The sequence below is a fragment of the Carassius auratus genome, chromosome 12 (genome assembly GCF_003368295.1).
Source record: "Carassius auratus strain Wakin chromosome 12, ASM336829v1, whole genome shotgun sequence".
Classification (NCBI taxonomy): Eukaryota; Metazoa; Chordata; class Actinopteri; order Cypriniformes; family Cyprinidae; genus Carassius; species Carassius auratus.
Window position 1 is genome coordinate 288,389 of NC_039254.1, and position 25,381 is coordinate 313,769.

Genomic DNA, 25,381 nt, shown 5'->3' on the forward strand with positions numbered 1-25,381 from the left:
GCGTTGAAATCATCTGTATTATAATAAATTAGTATAGAAATAAAAGGCTTGACTTGATTGAAACAAAATTATAGATATTAATCAGCAGACAATCAACCTTTACATTAAAATGACATTAAGTTGTCATTATTTGTGTTGTGAACTCAGTGGTTCTTCTGCCATGTTACACCTTTCGCCATAAAACACACTCAAAAGTTTTTAGTTTTATTTTATTTTTTTGTGGTCTCGGCTAACTGCTAATGAGGGAATGAGTGAATTTCATTCTCTGAATGCTCATTAAATGACAGGTGTTTGTTTTCATCGGCTGTTCTCTTTCCCAGAAAAGTTTTTATTTCTCAGTTACTCTTGTATCTCAGACTCAAACAGGTTATGTTACTGAATGCATGAACTGATCAAATAAAAACCTTTAATGCAAATGTAAAACCCTGAGGTTTCTTAAGATTTCCTGCAGAATAAGATTATGACATTTGTCTAACACAAAGAAATAATCTATGCATACAAGATCAGCTCTATGCACTTTGCACACAAGTATAACATACCCATAAACAGATATTCATTTTCAGAGAGTATTACAAGTCTTTATTCATTTAAATGTTCTTTAAAAATAATATAAGACAGTACAAGACCACACAATTCTCATTTTGCAAATCATTTGTGCAAAATATTAAGAAATCATTTCCAAACTTGAATTATATTAACATTAATACATCAACATTCATTTTAGACATTCCTTGAAATTCTGAAAAAACTGCAAAACCGAAGACAGTTTAAGTTAAGCTGTGTTTCCTCTTATAGTTCACAAAGGTTTGAGTTCATTAAAGTCACATATACTGTACAAATATACACACTGATCAAACCGATCAATAATATGGTGTTATTTCACAGAAATCAATATAGATGGTTTCAACGGCAACAACATAAGCAAACGTTACTGCTCGTGCGCCCGATGAAACCGTCTATAAAACAGAAACCAACATCCAGAGTTATATATTCAGAAGTTAGAGATACATCAGATAGTAGAGTACAGTGTGTAGTTAAGAGTGGAGTTAAAATTAAGATGTGTGTTTCATGAGCAGCACATGAGAACTCGTACTGCTGAGTCGATGCTGTTATATCACATTTCCACAAGATTTTGTTTTTGTTTTTTTGAAAATGATAGTCATGATGATGATGATGAGAACGATGCTGAAAGATCCCACAGCTGCAGCGATGGCAGTATCCTTAGATTCAGGACCACCTATGGTTTTTAATGGTTCTAGAAAAAATGTGCATTTAAACGGTTTAGATTACTGTTTAAATCATCAACATTAATTCAGCACATAAGACAGCAGGCAGTCAGATTCGTCACACATATTTCCACAAAACACCTCTGCTGCTGAGAATCTGATCAATCTGACACAATCCCACACAGAGACAAATCTACAATCTCCAAACACTACTCTGATTGAAATATTTGAGAGATTTGTTACTTTTTAGAAACCATAATCATGCACCAGTTAGACCCTAAACATGCCAATATTGCAAACATCTATGAATTATAAAAAACAAAGCCAATGTGTTACCTTTTATATCCACAGTGAATTCTGTTGTTTTCTTTCCACAGATCGCTTGCACAAAGAATATGATTTTTCTTCAATTTTAGTAGTTGGAGTGTAGCTGCATGTGAAGTTCTTACTCTGATCACAGTTCACAGGATACTCTTGTTTACAGAGTATTGTGTCATTGGGGAATTTAAACTTATACATTTTCAAGCAGTATTTGTCACATTCCTGAGAGACTCTGCAGGTGAGATTTACTTTTTTCCCTACAAATCCAGTCACATCATCACAGCTTACACTTAAATCTGGAAAATAAAATATATGATATAACAACTAAAAAAACAAAAAAACAATTCAACATCTTGAAATACAGTGACTATCACCTTAGAGAAACAACTAATGAATAATATCACAGCATTATGTATTTTTACATTAAATTTAGGATTTTAAATTCCCACATTCTCTTACTTTCAGCTTCACAGACAGCAGTAAAGGTCCAAACCAGAATGAACAGTTGCACAGCATTTACAGTATTCATGGTTGTGATTCTGCAACACAAAAAAGAATTGCATTAGAAATAAAACTTAGAACTAAGAAGGATTAGACATAGAGATTAGATAGAGACTTTACAGAAGACAATTTACTGATAACAAATGTCAGGACTTATCAGCAAAACTTTATCGGATTATAAAAATATAAAAGTCCTAAATACATATATATAAAAAAATAAAAATAAATGAACAATCCATATAGACTACCTTTATGGTGTTAACATATTTAAAAATCAGGTTGATTAAATGATATAATTTTATTTTGTTTCATGAACTATTCCTACATCTAGTGCATCTTTAGATTACATATTTTATTTGATTTAATACATATGCTTAATATAATAATCACACAGTAAAAAAAGTCTGAGAATAAGTTGTACATATGCAGTATATCACACTTAAATAATTTAAAAGGTTTCACACAACATAATAAATCATGCTTAAATTAAATATTATGCAAAATATTAGCTAAAGTAAAGCACTGAGAGCACATAATGAAACTTTCCCGTAGTTTGTTATGGATTAGTGAAGGCAATAATTTAGTGTTCAGAGAGGTATGCTCACCTGCGCTCAGTGTGTCTTCACAGTGAAAGAGTTCATTCCACTCTGACTCTCTCTGAATGATCACATGAGATTAATAAAGCTGGGGCTTTCAGTTTCAGTATGACTTATGCAGTGGTGGGTGTAACGAATTATAACTAGACTTGACCCGTGTCAGACTTAAGCCACAAATTTTAGGGCTTAAGACTTGCTTGACAAATATTCATAAAAGTCTTGACTTGACTTTGACCTGGTATTCATGACTTGAGACTTTACTCGGACTTGAGTTAAGTGAATTGAAATAACTACAAGTCATTTAACGTATTTATTGTCTTATCGTCTTTCGTTCAATAAATATCTGTTTGTTTGTGAATGCACTGCAACCTGGTTTAGGTTAAACAAGATATTCTTTCACTTCTAACTCTATTTTACATGCAAATACAGCAGAAATCACAGCACAGTCATTGTCTTTATCTTATGTGTATTTGATTTCATTAGACAATGTCATGATTATGAATCAGGATTTTTGTGCAGATCCCTTTCCCTTTCAAGGAAATTCGAACTGCGTCCTCTAGGGGGCGCTATGGGGAACACCTCGTCGTGACCCGTGTCTGAAGCATACACTGAAAAAACACCAACGAGTTGGCCAGCGACAACCTCTGACGTTACTACCGGCACTGCTATAAACACAGGGGGGCTTCATATTTTTTTGAAGCACCCCTGGGCACTGCCATTGGCTAGCGGACCCCCACCTGCTGTTAGCATTCCATTGACTCCCATTCATTTTGGCGTCACTTTGACAGTGAATAACTTTACATATGAGGCGTTTAAAGACTCCATTTGTCCATTAATTATTTCAAAAGAAACACGAAAATTTATAAAAGGCTCCATTACCTTCTATCTTACGTTATGGTCCCATAGAAGCAGTTTTTGTAAAAAAATAGGCTAACGATTGCGTCATAACCAGCGACTCTCTGTCGCACAGTAGAGAAATTACCGTATGGGCAGGAAGAGAAGCTCCCAGGCAATCTTTTGCTGTCTATGAGGCTATCGGAGGGACGTGGAGGCATAAAGTCAAGGGAGATAATTAATCAGAATACTTACCAAAACTTGCTCCTTTTCACGCTCGCCTTCTCTGGAAGATTCGGTGGGTGATTCAGATTTCTCTCGCACAGTGATTTGAAGACGTACAGGTTGCTCACGTGACATCTACGTCATGAAGCTCAGTTTGAGTCTGCGCAGTACGCCCGACCCCCAGGAAGTGCGTGCTTTTAATTGACTTAATTTTTCTCTGTTGAATACAATGGGGTCACTGTGTCCATTTCTTTTACTGTCTATGCTATAAACAGGCACCGGGAGAACATGTCATTCTCTTCTTTTTCTTCACTTACTGTTCTGTTTGAAGCGTGCATCTGAAAGAACCAGTAAGAGCGATCTTTCTCTGTCTATCATGGCGACTACTAGCAAGTGTTTAGACAATGTGTTCATCAGTGTGGGCGTTATTAGACACCCGATGACACACGCGATCTTTGCATCATTTGTTTTTGGTGAAGAGCACGCATGCAATGTCTTTGAGGAGGCAATCTGCATGCATTGTGAGCATTTTTTCAATGAAAAAGCTCTGCTCTCATTCATCCCTCTTTCCGAGGAAAAAGAAAACAAGGAAAAAAGGCGGCCATCTGCTTCTCGCAGTTCAGGACCCGCCGCTGTTGAGGCATGGAGAATGAGCTTGTGTGAATTTCAGATGGATCTTTCTGAATGTTTAGAGAGGGACTTTCCCTTCTGCGCTCGTAATGGCGGCAGACGAGAGAGAGCCTCAGGAGGATGATGTTATATCTTTAACACTTTCTGATACTGAGGTTAGTGCTCTGCTTGTTTTTTACCCAGGAAAAGCAGGAGATATTTGAGGATGGTGAAGAAGCTGAGGCTGAGCCTTCTCAATTCTCCTGACCTGCGTATGTAGAGCTGTTGGAGGTTATGGATCACGCAACAGCAAAGTCGGACTTGCCATGAAAATGAGCTAACCAGGTGATGCCGTGAAGCCGCCTTGATGAGCGTTATCTTTCTGACCACAGCCTTCCAGCTCAGGTGAGCCTTCCATTTCTGCCTTTTCTCCATAAAGAGATTGAAAAGAAATGCAAGTGGCCATTTTCTTCTCGCATCCATAAGTTTCGGCATTAGAGTTGTGCCGACATCGAGGCGATGCGCGAAAGCGGCTATGAGAGTATGCCCCCTGTAAAAAGAGCTTTATTTCTGCGGGGGAGAAATCCTCTTTTAATCTCCCTCCTTGCCATCTAAGCCCCTTCAAGAAATACATCTAGCTTTAACGGCAAGGCATACGCAACAGCACGTCAGGCTGTGGCTTTATTACACACGATGGTGGTGCTTCAAGCATATGAGACTGATTTGCTAAGAGACCTGGATAGAGGTGAGGGCCTTTCTCCTGATCAGGTAACTGAGCTGCGAACCACGGATCCGTCTCCATGCTACCAAGCAGGCCGCCTCTGCCATGGGCAGGACTATGACAGCCATGGTGGTGGCAGAGAGACATCTGTGGATGAACCTGGCTGACATCGGGAAGAAAGAAAAGGCTTTCCACTCGATGCTCAGGTTTCGCCTTCTGAACTTTTTGGTATTTCCACTGAAACAGTTCAGGGAAGTTCAGCGAGATGAAGACACACTCCACTGCTTTCAGATCCTTCATTCCACGTAGGTCCAGGTCTGAGCCCAAACAACATAGGGGTCCTGGCCTGTCTCGATCTGTGGATCAAAGAAGGGCACAGAATGCTAGTGTCGTGACTCGCGCTCCTCCCCCACCTGCAGGCACGGGTTAGAGGAATTGTGGGTCACGAGGAGGTAAGCAGAACCTAAGGGATGTGATCTGTTTCCTTTGCAGTGCTCAGTTACAGTGTTTACTGTGACGAGTGGGGCGGGGCCAAGAGTCGTGGGAATGGAGCGAGGCCGGTGGAGTGATTGGGAAATCAGTGACACCTGCTCCACTCACTGGAGGAGATCGGAAGGATACAAAAAGGAGCGACGACATTGAAGGACAAGAGAGGACAAGGCCTGGGCTTTATTTTGTGTTTTAGTTTTGTTTGTGCGCGGCAGTCGTCCACGAGGGGCTGTCGTGCTGTTTTTGTGTTTATTTTATTATTAAAGTTTTCATTTGAGTGAAAAAAAGTTCCCTGACACACTGCTGGCCTGGCACAGCACTGCAAGGAATTCCATGGATGTCCGGCCAGGTCATCCTGAGGGGTTTCCTGGCCAGTTTTAGGGAAGTGGAGGTGGCAGTTACAGAAGTCTTCTTGTATATGTTGCCTCAGGTGATGCTCTTTTTCCCCAGAGTGCTCCAGCAGTATTTCCACAGATTGAGTTGATGACTCTCAAACATACTGTTTTTGAGATGCACCATTCCATCTATATACTGCTCTATCAGAGTGCCATGAGAGCCCCTCCTTAGAACAGTATTTAAAAATCCATGTTGTGGTAAGTATGTATGTGAAGTCTTTGCACACTTTCTGAAATCCACACTGTGGTAAGTTCGCATGCTAGTGTTGCGCGTTCTTTCTAAAATCCTATATGGTGAGGGCTTTGCGCGGTTGCTTCGTGCCCTTTCTTGAGTTGGTAAAAGCCCGTTCATCTTGGGCACCACTCCACCAATGTATCCTCGGGTACCTATCCAAACAGGGTGTTACTACTAGGGATCTGTTGAAACAGCTCCTTCACCAAGCTTATGCAAAAGCAAGCGGTAGCCCCTGTGTGACAGGCAAGACTTGGTTTAAAATGCTAGGTTCTTAGCCGTATCCTTTGAAGGAATCTTTCCTGATTCCAAGCCTTCAGCTCTACCCCGGTGCAGAGACCCTAACAATTAAGCTGGTTCTTAGGCCTTAGGTTAAGCTTAGGCCTTTGGCCGTAAGGTTTACTGTCACAGACAGCTATCTTAACGTCCCAGGGGCAACTCCCATGGAAATGGTAGAGTTGTTACTTATTGTTCGCCATGATTCTGGCCTGCACTCCCCTCAGCATGGCACTGTGGGTATACTGTTTCCCATAGTGCCCCCTAGAGGATGCAGTTCGAAGTTCCCTTGAAAGGGAACGTCTCAGGTTATGAATGTAACCATGGTTCCCTGAGCAGGGAACGAGACACTGCATCCTCTAGCTCCCTGCCATGCTTCGAATGCTGGCTTCAGATAAAGAATGATGTGTTTTCCCGGTGCCTGTTTATATTCGCACTGGAAGTGACGTCAGAGACTGCCGCCGGCCAACTCATTGGTGTTTTTTCAATGTATGCTTCAGACACGGGTCACGACAAGGTGTTCCCCCGAGCACCCCCTAGAAGACGCAGTGTCTCGTTCCCTATTCAGTGAACCATGGTTACATTCTTAACCTGAGACGTTTTAATGGGCCGCTTTCAGTCACTATTTCATATTCATCCTGTTGTCTTACAGCAGAAACAAAAAAATATACTAGTGGAAACAGTTATATTGAGAATTTGGCTGCATTAAGATACAGTTTTTTTTTTTTTTTTTTGCAAGTGGGATGCATTGTAAATGTTTATTCACTGTTTATAAAGAAATGGCAGCTGTTTTTGACATAAGCATGTGCACAGTACATTGTCTAATAATTAATCTTTAGTGTTACTCTTTGAGTGAAAGGACTATAGATAATTTATAAGGATGCATAATTCACGAGTTCACCCTTACATCTAATCTGAAGACGAATAGTAGGCATATTTTGGCGTGCTGTCCTGGGGGAGGGGTCCGAGCCCGGAGCACAGCACGAACCCAAATAACTCCCCCTATCCCCAATTTGGGATAAATAGATTAGAAGTGAGGAGCTGGGGTGGAGGAGGGATGCTGAAAAAACTGTCGTGGGACAGGAGGTAGGAAGACTGGCTATATATAGGCTTGTGTGCTATTTAAGATGATTAGCTAAACGAGATGCACCTGTGCCAAATTGGATGATTATCTGATAGTGCTTCTCCCGAACTTTGTTAATAAAACCACATAAGAAAAAAAATCATACAGTTTGTGAACCCAACCATAAACCAAACCCTAAAAAAAAACTTGCAAGCACAACCATGCACACATACTGTACACATGCAAACACATTCACTCACGAATATTAATAAATCACACTAACTCAAATCACTCCTCTCTCTCTCTCTCTCTCTCTCTCTCACACACACACACACACACACAGATGCACACACTCACACAGATTAATAATGTACAATATAAAAAGGTGCAAGGTTTGTGTGATTCAATTATTCATATTTTTTCTTGTTGTTTTTATTCTTTTGTTAAAAAAGAAGGATCTAGCTTAAAGGGATACTCCACCCAAATATGAAATTGTCACTTACTCCCATCGTTCCAAACCCATAAAATCCTTATGCCCAAGCCTTTTGGAAAATTGGTGAGTTTTGATACTCTGAGCGCGACATGTATCGTGGGAAACACATCCCACAGAACAACCACCTGAGCAGTCTACTCATCAATTTAACTTTAATTGCATTTGTATATGGTGTTACAGCACCGTCTATAAAACAGAAACCAACATTCAGAGTTATATATTCAGTAGTTAGAGATACATCAGATAGTAGAGTACAGTATGTAGTTTAGAGTGGAGTTAAAATAAAGCTGCGTGTGTTTTGTGAGCACAACATGAGAACTCGTACTGCTGAGTCGATGCTGTTATATCACATCTACTGGAGCAGTGGTGTTGTCCTCATCATGATTAATGCAAAGAAATGTCCTCTTCTGGAATCCACAAGATTTGTTAAAGTTTGTTTTTGTTTTGTAAATGATAATTATGATGATGATGATGATGAGAACGATGCTGAAACAGCCCACAGCTGCAGCGATGGCAGTATCCTTAGATTCAGGATCATCTTCTTCAATTAATGAACCTAGAAAAAAGGTGCATTTAAACGGTTTAGATTACTGTTTAAATCATCAACATTAATTCAGCACATAAGACAGGCAGATCAATCTGACACACACAGAGGCAAATCTACACATCTCCAAAAACTACTCTGATTGAAATATCTTGATAGATGTTACTTTTTAGAAACCATAATCATCCACCAGTTGAACCCTTAACATGCCAATATTGCAAACATTTACTGAATTATAAACAACATATGTGGTACCTGCTATATCCACAGTGAATTCTGTTCTTTTCAATCCACAGATCGCTTGCACAAAGAATCTGAATTTTTCTGTCCCTGAAGTAGTTGGAGTGTAGCTGCATGTGAAGTTCTTCCTCTGATCACAGTTCACAGGAGACTCTTGTTTACAGATTATTGAGTCATTGGGGAATATAAACTTATACATTTTCAAGCAGTATTTGTCACATTCCTGAGAGACTCTGCAGGTGAGATTTACTTTTTTCCCCACAAATCCAGTCACTTCATCACAGCTTACACTTAAATCTGTACAATAACATATATAGATATATTAGCAAAAAAAAAAAAAAAAAAAAAAAAAAATATATATATATATATATATATATATATATATATATATATATATATATATATATATATATATATATATATATAATATCTTTCCTTGAAGAAACTATTCAATCACAGCATTATGTATTTTTTTATAATTCAATCTAGGATTTAAAATTCTCACACACATTCTAGGTGAATATTATTCTCTTACTTTCATCTTGACAGACAGCGGTAAAAGTCCAGACCAGAAAGAACAGTAGCACAGCATTTACAGCGTTCATGGTTGTGATTCTACAACAGAAACACATGCCATAAATGTGTATCAGAAATGAAACTTCCCTATTTTGTTATGAATTAGAAACCCAAAGGCCATTATTTCATATTCAGAGAGAGTTATTTCTCACCCGCTGTCTGTATGTCCACCGTCTGAGTTCCACTCCGCCTCTCTCTGCTGCTCACACAAGCGTTTAAATAGTCTACGGCTTTCACTTTCAACCTTAAAATGTCATTCATTCATACCATAATGATGATGCCTGCCGCAAGATCTTACTGTTGTGTCTGAGTGCACGTGTGTGCGTCTACTGTCATCAATTCCTCAAATATACAACATACATTTCTAATTTTCACACAATTTCTTCCAGAATATTATGTTATGACTTCAAAACAAATTTAACATCGAAAACTCATATTTTTGAACATTGTCACATATACACATATAGCTTTATCTATAGAATGATCCGTGTGGTGGGATGCTTTTCAACCAAGGGAGTGGGCTCTCTCATTATTCATCCCCAAAAACACTGCCATGAATGAAGAATGGGATCAAAACGTCCTGCAGAAGTGACTTCTTCCAGGATGATGGAGCACCATGTCACAAAGTCATAAAGAAGTGGCTTGAATATCACTACACTGAAATTTTGGATCCGTGGCCAGGCAACTCCCTGGATATCAATCTCATAGAGAACCTGTGGTCAGTCCTCAAAAGGCAAGTGGACAAGCAGAAGCCCACAAATTGTGATCAACTCTGAGAACTAATAAGGCAGGAATGGATTGCCATCGGACAGGATTTGGCCCAGAAGCTAATATCCATAAATAATTTTTATTAGCTTCTTTTAGGGGTGAAGGTTAAAGGTTTAATGCATGCTTGTCACTAAAGTTAGTCGCATGCATGTGTTTTTAACTCTTGCCAGTTCAAGATTCTCTGAATATTTAGATTTTTATTTTTGCACACTCAGATTCATATCTCATGCAAATATTGTCCTGTCCTAACAAACCATACATCAATGGAAAGCTTATTTATTTATTTAAACCTGGTTTTGTGGTCCAGAGTCATATTTGCATAATATCAGCTATCAGCCACCTTGCTGTAGTAGGTCTATAAATATTAATCAGCAGACACTGAAAAACTGATGTCAGTAAATGCAATAAAATGACATTGCAAAGTTGTTATTATTTGTGTTGTGAAATCAGTCAGTGGTTGATGTTTGCCGCCATGTTTACACCTGTTGCCATACAACACAGTCTGGTGCTTTTCTGCAATCTCTACTGACTGCTGATGATGGAATGAGTGATTTTCACATGATAGCTGTTAGCTTAGATAGGAACATTTTGTTCGCTTTCTCTAAAGGCATATTACTTCCCAGAAGTCACTAAAACAAATTACTTTTATGTGCAAGCATACTTGGCAATAAAGCTCTTTCTGATTCTGCAATGCAATATAAGTTGCTTTAAATTAAAGTGTCTGCCAAATGCATAAATATAATTAATTCCTCAGCTTTCATAAAACTAATCTCATATGATTTAAAGGCTTACACTAAAATCATTTTATACCTCCAAATCTTTATTGTTAAAAAAACCTTCAGGTATCTAATATTCCTACAGAATATGTCAATGTAACTTGTCTTACACCAATAAATAATGCATACAAATAGATCAGCGCTTTGTACCATTCATCCACTTTATTAGTTTAAAAGCTTACCCATAAACAAGAGGATATAGATATTCATCTGTAGAGAGTATCACAAGTCTTTATTCAGTTCAATGTTCTTAAAAACAAGACCCTGTACAAAACCACAGCATTCACACTATTAAACATATGCATGTGCCAAAAACAACAACAACAAAAACATTTCCAAACTATTCAAATGACCTGCACAATACTTCATTATAGATTCACTGAAAGTACTAAAAAGCAAAACCAAAACCAGTTTGAGTTTCGCTGTGTTTCCTCATAAAGTTCACAGAGGCTTGAGTTCATTACAGTCACATATACAAATATACACACTGATCAAACAGTAATTGAACAATAATATACTGTTCACAATTATATACTGTTATTTCACACAAATCAAAATAAAACAGAAGCAGCGTTTTAAACTAACAACCTGAGTTATGTATTCAGTAGTTTAAGATGTAACAGATAGATTATAGAGTATTGAGTTTAGTGTTGTTTAAATAAAGCTTTTATCTTTCATGAGCACCCCACTGATATTATATCAGTGATATTTTTGGACAATTACTGTTGTCATTATTGTGCTTTTTGTAAATGATTTTCATTAAGATTATGATGAGGATGATGATGGTGATGAATACAGCCACCACTGGCGTTATGACAGTATCCTTAGATCCATCTGCTTTTACTAATGGTTCTGGAAGATAAATTTTAAACAGTGTAAATATTTTTTAAATCATAAACTCAACATCAGTCTATCAGTCTGCAGACAGTTAAAATAAAAAAAATAAAAAAACTTCTGCTGCTGAGAATCTAATCTGACTGATTTCTCAGGCAAATCTACATAAAATCACTAATTTATTTAAATAAGCAACAATATTAAATATGTTACCTGATATGTTCACATAGAATTGTGGATAGGAAAATCCATGCTGTGTTTGCACAAAGAATTTGAATTGTTCTTCTATTTCTGCAGTTGGACGGTGGCTGCATTTGAAGCTATTAGGAAGCTCTTGATCACAAGTTGTTGAGTTTTTATAGCTCTCAGGGTATATCAACTTGTAATTTTCAATGGAGCATCCATCACAGGACTGAGGGACACTACAGTTGAAAGTGACTTCATTGCTCACAGTTCCAGTCACATCACTACAGGTTACATTGCAGCAATCTGAAAAAATGACAATGTATATCATATAATAATGCAATTGAATAACAAAAAAATCTATTTTTGAAATCTCATGAAACTCTGATTTTAACATATCCAGATTTGTTGTGTCTGTGTCCAGATTATACAGAATCTACACTGCATTATGTGTTTTGTACATTAGATTTTCAGTAGGATTTGATCTCTAAGCCAAGAGCAACATATTTTATTATTGATTATGAATCTTAGCTTCTTTGCATACAATATATTTTTTTAAGCGGAATAATACAGAAGTCTCTCTCTGCATACAATCTCTTCCCGACTGTTTCTTTTAATCATGCTTGCATTCAATCAGATATAATCAGTGGAGAAAACACAAGATCCTGTAGGCATGATTGAAAGTGTGATTTTGTACTTATCTGTATGAACATATTGCTTTACATACTGCAAAAGAGCTTGAGGGTAGAAACACTTAAACTGTCAGAATTTGTTTTTTTAATGCATTTAAAGGGGTCATATGATGCGATTTCAACTTTTCCTTTCTCATTAGAGAGTGTTACACTCTTGGTGCATAAAGAAGATGTGACGCTGATGCATTTTAAGGAGGACTGTTTCCTGAACTTGCAGACTACAGTGGCTCTGTGATCAAACGCAATGAGTAAAAATACAGTATAAGTCATTATAATCGATTATGTCCCCACGGGATGCAACGAATGCCTCGTTTGTAATGGGTTTTATTGGTTTTGTCTCATCGTGCTGGGAAAAAGAATCACAGTATGTTAAGAGGCGTAACATTTCCGTCACACGCTTGAGGTATTCGGCTAATCACAACGCACTGGTTAGCTAGCCAATCAGAGCACACCTCGCTTTTCAGAACGATGAGCTTCGTAAAAATTGACACGCTTCAGAAACGGCGGAGCATAGAGGAGGATCAATAATGTACATTATATGAAAAATAATTAGTTTTTTGCATAAACACATTGCATTATACCAAATACACAACGTTATGTTCTTTTTAGCAACATCATATGATCCCTTTAATGGATTTCCCTTTCTATTGTGTAAACTGTTCAAAGCATAAATCGTTTTATAATCATGCTCTTTTTTTAAAGAGCCACGTGTGTGTGTGTGTGTGTGTGTGTGTGTGTGTGTGTGTGTATTTATATTATTTATTTATTTTTTCAATTTAGTCCTCAAATTTCTAACACACTTTCTAGGGGAAGTTTATTCTCTTACCATAAACACCTCCACAGACAGCAGTAAAGGTCCAAACCAGAATGAACAGTTGCACTGCAAATACAGCATACATGGTTGTGATTCTGCAAGAGAAATAACAGACATTTGCATCAGAAGTGAAACTTAAGACTTAAGTTAAGGTTTAATACTTAAACATTAAACACTGAAAGCTTAACAGAAATGTCAACATTTATCAGCAAAAGTTTGCGCATGGAGTACTTCTATGGTGCCTTGAAGCTGTTTAATATGATGACAGAAGATTTTGTGCGGGTTTCTGTTCGTGAGCTATTCCTTCAAGATTCAAGAAACACCAACATCTACTAAAGCATTAGATGACTTATATTTAAACTAATACAGAATATTATCAGCATGCAACACAAAAGTATATCATTCTTTAATTTGGAGTTGTTGAAAGAAAATACAAATGCGAAACCACAAGATATAAGTCTACAGTAAAGCCCTGAGAGCGCACAATAAAACACATCTGTTCATAACATAATATAACATATGCTCTGAATCTACAGCGCCACGACAGAAAGGGAACATGATGAAATAAAAAGAAAAATTATATTGCATTATTTTCACTGGCAGAACGCAAAAACGATTCTAAAATACCACTGATCAGACAAAATCTAGGTTCAAATGCAGTATGAAATATCCGGAAAATGTGCAAATCCCACACGAAAAAAAGCATGCATCTAAACCGATGCATGATTGTCCATGGATTAGAAAATATCAAGTGAAATGTTTCCTTCGAGAAATGTTATTGCTCACCTGCGCTCTGTTCGTCTTCTGTGTTCCAGTCTGATTCTGTCTGCGTCTCACACGAGAGTTTATACACACAGGCTTCACTTTCGCTTTATGACTCAACCAACTTAAGATGAAATCTACCAAACACCATTCACACTATTAAGTTAAGAGAGGTGCAGAAGCAATGTCAAAAGATGACCAGCTTCCAAGAGAGTGAACGTTATCCCATATCCCCCCAATTCTCTTTTTGTAAATTTCCTCAAATGATGTACAACGCAATAAAAGCAGCGTTGCTAGCGCATTACAGACCGCAAACATTAATAATCGCGGAGCATTTTAAGTTTCAGAAACGCAACCTAAAGGAAGGTGAATCCGTGGGGGATTACATCGTGGCTTTGATGCAGCTTTCAGTGAGCTGTGAATTTGGACAGTGTTTGAGTGATGCGCTTAGAGACAGACTTGAGAGTCGATGCAATGCAAATTGTCGAGTCAAAAGAATCTGACGTTCCACCAGGCTTTGCGAGATTGCGTCATGCATGGAGATGGCTTCGAGAAACACGCTGGAAATAGCGACTAAGACAAGGGATTTACAGTCAGTGAATACTGTGAATGAAGCAAAACTGTTTCAGAAAAGAGGAAAAGGAAACTTTAAGGGGAGAGTTGATTGTGAAAAAGCAGAAGAAAGCAATGAATGTTACAGATGTGCTGGAAAACATTCTGCAAGAGGTTTAAGAATGAGAAGTGTCATGGGTGCAACAAAACCGCACACATCCTAAGAGCTTGTATAAATAAAATATTGGCAATTGGCACATGCTCATCAGCAATTAAAACTGGACCAGCACTCGGAGAAATAGCTTACCATAAATACTCTCCGGGGCTTGTACAAGACCATTGTTTGAGTTATGGATTGGCCAGTGCTACTTCTATTTTCCAGGCCATCATGGATCTAATCACTCAAGGGCTAGATCATGTCACCTGTTTCCTGGATGACATCCTTGTCACTGCCAGGTCAAAAGAGGATCATATCAGGAAACTGGATGAAGTGCTTAGCAGACTGGAGAGGTATGGCCTCAGAGTAAAACTTTCCAAGTGTCAACGGAAACGGAGAAAAAGTATGCTCAAATACAACGAGAAGCCTTGTCCATCATCTATGGTGTAAGCAAGTTCCATAAATATATTAACGGACATAAGTTCACACAAATAACTGACCACAAGCCTCTGCTTGCGATTCTCGGACCAAAAGCAGCGATACCAACTTTGGCAGCTCTTCGAATGCAGCGATGGGCTTTAGTGCTGATGGCTTATAATTATGACATTGAGTATCGGAAATCTGCTGCCCACATGAACGCTGACTCAATGTCCACACTGCCAACAGTGGTTAAAAACTGTACTGGGGAAGAAGGAAGTGTGTTAAATTTTTCCCAGTTGGACGATCTTCCAGTTTCTGCACGGGACATATCACAAGCAACACAGAAAGATCCCACACTATGAAAAGTGTGAAGCAGCATGAATGCACCACAGAGAACCATTTACTACACATACTGTTGATAATAAAGTCACCTTCTCTATTGCTTAAAATTTTCAAATACCAGCAAATCTGTATTTCATTTAATGACAGCTGGCAATTATATCAATAAACATGGTTCATTCCAGTCACATATATATCATGGTTTCTCAATGTGCCGCATCTATCTGTCACTTGTCTGTCATTAGTTTTATTGTTGTTGCCTTAATGGATGATGATGAAATATATGAAGAAACAGAAGCTATGTGGCAGTTTAGAGAAATGAGAGGAATTAAGCTACAGTAGATCTGAAAAAGATAGAAATGAAGCTCATTACTAAGTTACTGAATGAAACTGAATCACAAAATGAACTGATTTTAACAAAATAATGACTGTTTAAGGTTGTCTTTTTAAAACGGATCTCTGTTTTGCAACATTGAATCATTATTTTACTGTTTATCGCTATAAAGCTGCTTTGAAACAATCTGTCTACAATTACATCGGACAACTTCACATTTAATGTTTAAAGTTAAAGCTCTCTGTGAGAATAGCAGGGGAATTTTTAGTTTGCAAAACATTTTGTTCTAATTCTGATATGTTTCTTGTTGATCTGCATGTTAACATAAAGACACACTACTGTATGTTACTAGCAGTTTTATTGTTTGTTCTGTTACTATATCGGTGGAATACATGGAACATACCAACAATACAAAGTGTAATACATTTTTTATTTTTATATAAATGAACCACTGTACAAAGCCACACTTCAAGTGTAGAATATTAAACAAAAAATTATTTCCAAACTTAAGTTATATTAACACTCACTGTACCAGACTGACATTCATTTCAGACATTCCTTTAAAGTCAGAAAAAAAAAGAGCAAAACCCAAACACAGTCTGAGTTTCGCTGTGTTTCCTCTTTACAGTCACATGTACAAATATACACACTGATCACACAGATCAATAATATACTGTTATTTCACAGAAACTTGTATAAAACAGAAACTGTGTTTTAAATCAACCACCAGAGTTATATATTCAGTAGTTTGAGATACAAGAGATAGTGGAGTATGTAGTTTAGTGGAGTTCAAATAAAGCTTGTGTTTTTCATGAGCACTACATGAAAAGTCAAATAAAACTCATTAGTTTGGTTTTGCTGAATCAATATTAGAGTATATCACTTCTTCAGGACAATGACTGTTGCCATCATCATTTTTGATGCACATCCTCTTCTGGAACCCAAAAGATTGTTTTTTGCTAATTATTGCCATTAAGATGATTATGATGATGAGGATGACAGATACGACCACAACTGGAATGATGACAGCAGATTCATCTGCTTTGTTTGATGATGACTCTGGAAGATGAATTTATGTTTAATGATTAATTATAGTGTTAAATTCATAAACTCAACTTAAGTCTATCAGCCTGCAGTCAGATTCATCACACAGATTACTATTTAGAAACAATGATCATGCAACAGTTAGGCCATACACATGGCGGTAAATTGCAAACATTTATTGAAATATAAACAACATATGCTGTACCTGTTATTTCCACTGTGAATTCTGTTGTATTCCTTCCACATTTTGTTTGCACAAAGAAGCTGAATTGTTCTGTCATTGCTGTTGTTGGAGTGTAGCGGCATGTGAAGCTGTTACTCTGTTCACAGGAGTTTTTAGGAGGCTCTGCTGTACAGATGGCTGATTCATTTGGGTATCGAAACTTATACATTTGAAGTGGACAATTAGAGCAATTCACTGAGACACTGCAGTGGAGATTTACTTCCTTCCCCACAAATCCAGTCACTTTCTCACAGCTTACACTGATATCTGAAACATAATAATGTACATCATTTAATCAACTGAACAATAAAAAAATATTTTTTTGATACCTATTTAACATTGTTTTATGTAAAAGAGCACATTGATATGCATTAAACAATGTATTGTTAATAAATCATAAATAAATAATAAACCATTTCCCCCAATTTTCTTACATTTTTAGTCTCTCTTCTAAATTCTCACACACATAGCTGAAGTTCATTCTCTTACCTTTATCAGCTTGACAGAGAGCAGTAAAGGTCCAAAACAGAGAGAACAGTTGCACTGCATTCACAGCATTCATGGTTGTAATTCTGCAAAATGGAAAAAAAATTATAAATATAAAAAAATCTGAAATTTACATTAGAAATTAAACTCAACTTAGGACAAATAAGGCAGTATTATAGATCAGAGAGTTTAAAGAGACATTAAAGAGGATAATTTACTACAAAGTTTATTTCTACAGACACTTAAACATTGTTCAGTTGCAGGGTTTTACACTTAATTTTGAAGCGTTGAAGGGATTATATGTGTAAAATACAAGCAAAATCACAAAATGTATTAAAGTAAGACACTGAAAGCACACAGCAAAATGTGTTTTTGAAACATTCCGTTTATGACAATGTATCTGTTACTGGCTGAAAGAAAAACAAGTTTAATTCTTTAGAAAACCCTGCAACACGAATCAGACAAAACCACATTAATAAGTTTTCTATTGTCGACATTTAAAAAAAAATAAATTGCTAAATGCCTAATAAATGTATTTGAATATTTTCCAGTAGTTGCTTATGAATGTGTAAATGTTGATGGAATTATTTCTCACCTGCGGTCTGTGTTTCCTCACTGTCTGAGTTTACTCCGCTCTGTCTCTCTCTGCTGTTGCACAAGCAGTTAAATAGAGCTCCTGGCAAGGGACGTGTCTAGAACATTTTTACAGTGTGTGGGGGTGGGGGGGGGGGGTATGCTGGGGCACTGCCTCCAAATGGGTTGGCCTCCAAAAAAAAAAGCTACATTCTACAGTAAATCCTATTGATTTTATTATTATTTTTTAACTTGAATAAAATTACTTGTTAACAAATGCAGTAATAAAGCACATTTTTTAAATTAATTTAGTTTTTTGTCATCCCTGTATATATCCATTAAGTAACATTTGAGACTAAATAATTAAAAAATATATATATATTTGAAAGAAACTCCCTATATCTTTTTGTATCTGTTATTCTCAATCTCAAAAATAAAAATAAAAATTCAAATTGTGAATGAAATACACGCATCCATGTAATTTCACGTGTAAATGACTAAGTTAGGCCTGGCAATTTAACTGACTATCTAACTGACTTACTCTAATGCATTAACAAGTAACAATTATTATTATGGAACATTCTGTGCATTTTGTCTTTTGGTGCAATCTTAAAATAAACTGATACAAAATATGCAAATCAACAAGACTGTATATCTTTTGATAGCGCCCAGCGTATTTTACTTTTATTGTGTTTTTTTAAACGTTGACTGAACATTCGATTGAAATCAACCATGACCAACGCGAGCAGAGCCATATATATATATAGATATAATATTAGCTACCTTGCAGTATAGATATCAATCAGCAGTAAATTCACCATAAACATTCACAATAAAATGAAATGACGTTGTAATTGTTTCTGCAGTGAAATCAGTCTGTGGTTCATCTGCCATGATTACACTCGTTTTCATTCAACACACTCCGTGGCCCTTTCAAGTCTTGTGGTTTTTTCAGGTGATGGAATGAGGCATTGTCTTGACTCTGAATACTCATCACGTGTCAGTTTGTTCTCTTTCCTGGAATAGTTATGATTTCTCAAACAGATGCACATTTATCTCAAACAGCAGGCAGTGGTGTTATGCAAACAGATTTTGGGTTCATATATAAATATTGAATTCAAATGTTGCTTTGAATAAAATAATCTGCCAATTGCATAGATATCATTCTTTCCTCAGATTTCAGAAAACTGATCTCAAGGTTGATTTAAACTGTGTAGAATTACACTAAAATCATTCTACCTTTAAATCTCTTGATTTAAAAAACAAACAATCCCTCAAATATATAAAAATGTCCGGCTGACAAATACTAATAACTGACCACAAGCCTCTGCTTGCGATTCTCGGACCAAAAGCAGCGATACCAACTTTGGCAGCTCTTCGAATGCAGCGATGGGCTTTAGTGCTGATGGCTTATAATTATGACATTGAGTATCGGAAATCTGCTGCCCACATGAACGCTGACTCAATGTCCACAACGCCAACAGTGGTTAAAAATTGTACTGGGGAAGAAGGAAGTGTTGGACGATCTTCCAGTTTCTGCACGGGACATATCACAAGCAACACAGAAAGATGTGAAGCAGCATGAATGCACCACAGAGAACCATTTACTACACATACTGTTGATAATAAAGTCACCTTCTCTATTGCTTAAAATTTTCAAATACCAGCAAATCTGTATTTCATTTAATGACAGCTGGCAATTATATCAATAAACATGGTTCATTCCAGTCACATATATATCATGGTTTCTCATTGTACCGCATCTATCTGTCACTTGTCTGTCATTAGTTTTATTGTTGTTGCCTTAATGGATGATGATGAAATATATGAAGAAACAGAAGCTATGTGGCAGTTTAGAGAAATGAAAGAAATTAAGCTACAGTAGATCTGAAAAAGATAGAAATGAAGCTCATTACTAAGTTACTGAATGAAACTGAATCACAAAATGAACTGATTTTAACAAAATAATGACTGTTTAAGGTTGTCTTTTTAAAACGGATCTCTGTTTTGCAACATTGAATCATTATTTTACTGTTTATCGCTATAAAGCTGCTTTGAAACAATCTGTCTACAATTACATCGGACAACTTCACATTTAATGTTTAAAGTTAAAGCTCTCTGTGAGAATAGCAGGGGAATAGCAATTTTTAGTTTGCAAAACATTTTGTTCTAATTCTGATATGTTTCTTGTTGATCTGCATGTTAACATAAAGACACACTACTGTATGTTACTAGCAGTTTTATTGTTTGTTCTGTTACTATATCGGTGGAATACATGGAACATACCAACAATACAAAGTGTAATACATTTTTTATTTTTATATAAATGAACCACTGTACAAAGCCACACTTCAAGTGTAGAATATTAAACAAAAAAATATTTCCAAACTTAAGTTATATTAACACTCACTGTACCAGACTGACATTCATTTCAGACATTCCTTTAAAGTCAGAAAAAAAAAGAGCAAAACCCAAACACAGTCTGAGTTTCGCTGTGTTTCCTCTTTACAGTCACATGTACAAATATACACACTGATCACACAGATCAATAATATACTGTTATTTCACAGAAACTTGTATAAAACAGAAACTGGGTTTTAAATCAACCACCAGAGTTATATATTCAGTAGTTTGAGATACAAGAGATAGTGGAGTATGTAGTTTAGTGGAGTTCAAATAAAGCTTGTGTTTTTCATGAGCACTACATGAAAAGTCAAATAAAACTCATTAGTTTGGTTTTGCTGAATCAATATTATTTATCTAACACTGGTCAGGCCCCGGTGAGGAGTATTTCACTTGTTCAAGACAATTAACGTTGCCATCATCATGTTTGATGCACATCTTCTTCTGGAGCCCAAAATATAGTTTTTTGCTAATTATTGCCATCAAGATGATGATGAGGATGACAGATAAGACCACAACTGGAGTGATGACATTATTCTCAGATTCCTCAATCATAGATCCAGGAACATTAGTTGCACCTATGACTGGAGATGACCCTGGAAGATGAATGTATGTTTAATGATTAATTATAGTGTTAAAGTCCTAAACTTAACTTAAGTCTATCAGCCTGCAGACACAGACCTTCACAAAACACTTCTGCTATTGAGAATCTGATCAGACTGATTTCACAGGCAAATCTACACATCTCTATTCTGATTGTAAATATCTTGAGAGATGCATTACTATTTAGAAACAATGATCATGCAACAGTTAGGCCATACACATGGCAGTAAATTGCAAACATTTATTGAAATAGAAACAGAATATGCTGTACCTGTTATGTCCACAGTGAATTTTGTTTTTTTTGTTCCACAGGTTGTTTGCACAAAGAAGCTGAACTGTTCTGTCATTGCTGTTGTTGGAGTGTAGCGGCATGTGAAGATTTTACTCTGTTTACAGGAGTCTTTAAGAGGCTCTTTACAGATGGCTGATTCATTTGGGTATAGAAACTTATACATTTCAATGGAACAATCAAGGCAATTCACTGAGACGCTGCAGTGGAGATTTACTTCCTTCCCCACAGATCCAGTCACATTCTTACAGCTTACACTGATATCTGAAACATAATAATTTATATCATTTAATCAACTGAACAATAAATACCTGTGATACCTTTGATACCTGTGTAACATTGTTTTAAGTAAAAGAGCACATTGATATGCATTAAACAATGTATTGTTAATAAATCATAAATAAATAATAAACCATTTCCCCCCATTTTCTTACATTTTTAGTCTATCTTCTAAATTCTCACACACATAGCTGAAGTTTATTCTCTTACCTTCATCAGCTTGACAGAGAGCAGTAAAGGTCCAAAACAGAGAGAACAGTTGCACTGCATTCACAGCATTCATGGTTGTAATTCTGCAAAATGGAAAAAAAAATATAAATATAAAAAAATCTGAAATTTACATTAGAAATTAAACTCAACTTAGGACAAATAAGGCAGTATTATAGATCAGAGAGTTTAAAGAGACATTAAAGAGGATAATTTACTACAAAGTTTATTTCTACAGACACTTAAATATTGTTCAGTTGCAGGGTTTTACACTTAGTTTTGAAGCGCTGAAGGGATTACATGTGTAAAATACACACAAAATCCCAAAATGTATTAAAGTAAGACATTGAAAGCACACAGCAAAATGTGTTTTTGAAACATTCCGTTTATGACAATGTATCTGTTACTGGCTGAAAGAAAAACAAGTTTAATTCTTTAGAAAACCCTGCAACACGAATCAGACAAAACCACATTAAAAAGTTTTCTATATTCGACATTTAAAAAAAATAAAATTGCTAAATGTCTAATATATGTATTTGAAGGTTTTCCAGTAGTTGCTTATGAATGTGTAAATGTTGAGGGAATTATTTCTCACCTGCGGTCGGTTTGTCCTCACTGTCTGAATTTACTCCGCTCTGTCTCTCTCTGCTGTTGCACAAGCAGTTAAATAGAGCTCCTGGCAGGGGGCGTGTCTAGAGGATTTTCAGTGTGGGGGGTGGGGGGCTGGGTTATGCTGGGGCACTGCCTCCAAATGGGGTGGGCCAGTGACAAAAAAAAAAAAAAAAAAAAAGCTACATTCTACAGTAATTCCTATTGATTTTATTATTATTTTGAATAAAATAAACTTGAATAAAATTACTTGTTAACAAATGCAGTAATAAAGCACATTTTTTATTAATTCTCAAAATCAAGACTCAAATCTCAAAAAAAAAAAAAAAAAAAAAAAAAAAAAATTCAAATTGTGAATGAAATACACGCATCCATGTAATTTCACGTGTAAATGACTAAGTTAGGCCTGACAATTTAACTGACTATCTAACTGACTTACTCTCATGCATTAACAAGTAACAATTATTATTGTGGAACATTCTGTGCATATTGTCATTTGGTGCAATCTTGCTATGTGGTCACTCACAAAATAAACTGATACAAAATATGCAAATCAACATGTCTGTATATCTTTTGATAGCGCCCAGCGTATTTTACTTTTATTGTGTTTTTTTAAACATTGACTGAACATTCGATTGAAATATATATATATACACATGTGTGTGTGTGTGCATAAAAGATATCAATCAGCAGTAAATTCACCATAAACATTCAGAATAAAATGAAATGACGTTGTAATTGTTTCTGCAGTGAAATCAGTCTGTGGTTCATCTGCCATGATTACACTCGTTTTCATTCAACACACTCCGTGGCCCTTTCAAGTCTTGTGGTTTTTTCAGGTGATGGAATGAGGCATTGTCTTGACTCTGAATACTCATCACGTGTCAGTTTGTTCTCTTTCCTGGAATAGTTATGATTTCTCAAACAGATGCACATTTATCTCAAACAGCAGACAGTGGTGTTATGCAAACAGATTTTGGGTTCATATATAAATATTGAATTCAAATGTTGCTTTGAATAAAAGAATCTGCCAATTGCATAGATATCATTATTTCCTCAGATTTCAGAAAACTGATCTCAAGGTTGATTTAAACTGTGTAGAATTACACTAAAATCATTCTACCTTCAAATCTCTTGATTTAAAAAACAAATAACCCCTCAAATATATAAAAATGTCTGGTTGAAAAATAAGTTCATGTATACTTTAAACAAAATTATAAATGCAACACTTTTGTTTTTGCCCACATTTTTCATGAGCTGAACTAAAAGATCTAAGACTTGTTCTATGTACACAAAATGCCTATTTCTCTCAAATTATTGTTCAGAAATCGGTCAAAAGCAAAAGTGTTTTGTTCAGTGTAACTTGTCTTACTCAAATAAACAATGAATACAGATCAGCTCTTTGCACTCTCACCCACTTTACTAGTTTAACTGGTGTAGCTTCCCATAAACAGAATCCAGATATCGATCTCTACACAACACGTCAACAAGTCACACATATACAGACTGATCAAACAGAAGAATAATATACTGTTATTTCACAGATCATGTCACCTGTTTCCTGGATGACATCCTTGTCACTGCCAGGTCAAAAGAGGATCATATCAGGAAACTGGATGAAGTGCTTAGCAGACTGGAGAGGTATGGCCTCAGAGTAAAACGTTCAAAGTGTCAGTTCATGCAAAGCAGTGTTGATTATTTGGGGCACCTTATTGATAAAGAGGGACTTCATCCTACAGACGAAAAGGTAGCAGCGATAGTAAACGCCCCAAAACCAAACAACGTCACTGAATGACTGAATTAATGTCTTTTTTGGGCCTCCTAAATTATAATGGTCGTTTCTTCCAAAATCTCTCCAGTCGGCTTCAGCCTTTACATAATCTGCTTAAAAGGAAGCTACCATGGAGTTGGACTGCTGCTTGTGATATGACTTTTGAGGAGGCGAAACAGCTGTTGCTCATTAGCACAGTGCTGGTGCATTATGATGGCAATCAACTTCTGAAATTAGCGTGCGATGCCTCACCTTATGGGGTGGGCGCAGTGATCTCGCACATTATGGACAATGGAGAGGAGCGTCCCATAGCATTTGCGTCTTGCATGCTAACGGAAACCTAGGAAAAGTATGCTCAAAAAGAACGAGAAGCCCTGTCCATCATCTATGGTGTAAGCAAGTTTCATAAATATATTTACGCACACTAATAACTGACCACAAGCCTCTGCTTGCGATTCTCGGACCAAAAGCAGCGATACCAACTTTGGCAGCTCTTCGAATGCAGCGATGGGCTTTAGTGCTGATGGCTTATAATTATGACACTGAGTATCGGAAATCTGCTGCCCACATGAACGCTGACTCAATGTCCACAACGCCAACAGTGGTTAAAAATTGTACTGGGGAAGAAGGAAGTGTTGGACGATCTTCCAGTTTCTGCACGGGACATATCACAAGCAACACAGAAAGATGTGAAGCAGCATGAATGCACCACAGAGAACCATTTACTACACATACTGTTGATAATAAAGTCACCTTCTCTATTGCTTTAAATTTTCAAATACCAGCAAATCTGTATTTCATTTAATGACAGCTGGCAATTATATCAATAAACATGGTTCATTCCAGTCACATACTGTATATATCATGGTTTCTCAATGTGCCGCATCTATCTGTCTCTTGTCTGTCATTAGTTTTATTGTTG

The 25,381-nt window shown here is 36.6% G+C and overlaps 2 long non-coding RNA genes across 2 annotated transcripts; both read right to left on the reverse strand.

The window, feature by feature from the left end:
- Positions 1-556: 556 nt before the first annotated feature.
- LOC113112195 (uncharacterized) lies at positions 557-1,810 on the reverse strand. Its single transcript, XR_003293391.1, has 2 exons — positions 1,563-1,810; positions 557-1,255 (listed from the first exon to the last, which is right to left on the reverse strand). It is a non-coding gene; the product is annotated as an uncharacterized LOC113112195 (long non-coding RNA).
- Positions 1,811-11,030: 9,220 nt separating this feature from the next.
- LOC113112196 (uncharacterized) lies at positions 11,031-14,356 on the reverse strand. Its single transcript, XR_003293392.1, has 4 exons — positions 14,195-14,356; positions 13,421-13,503; positions 11,933-12,208; positions 11,031-11,737 (listed from the first exon to the last, which is right to left on the reverse strand). It is a non-coding gene; the product is annotated as an uncharacterized LOC113112196 (long non-coding RNA).
- Positions 14,357-25,381: the final 11,025 nt, after the last annotated feature.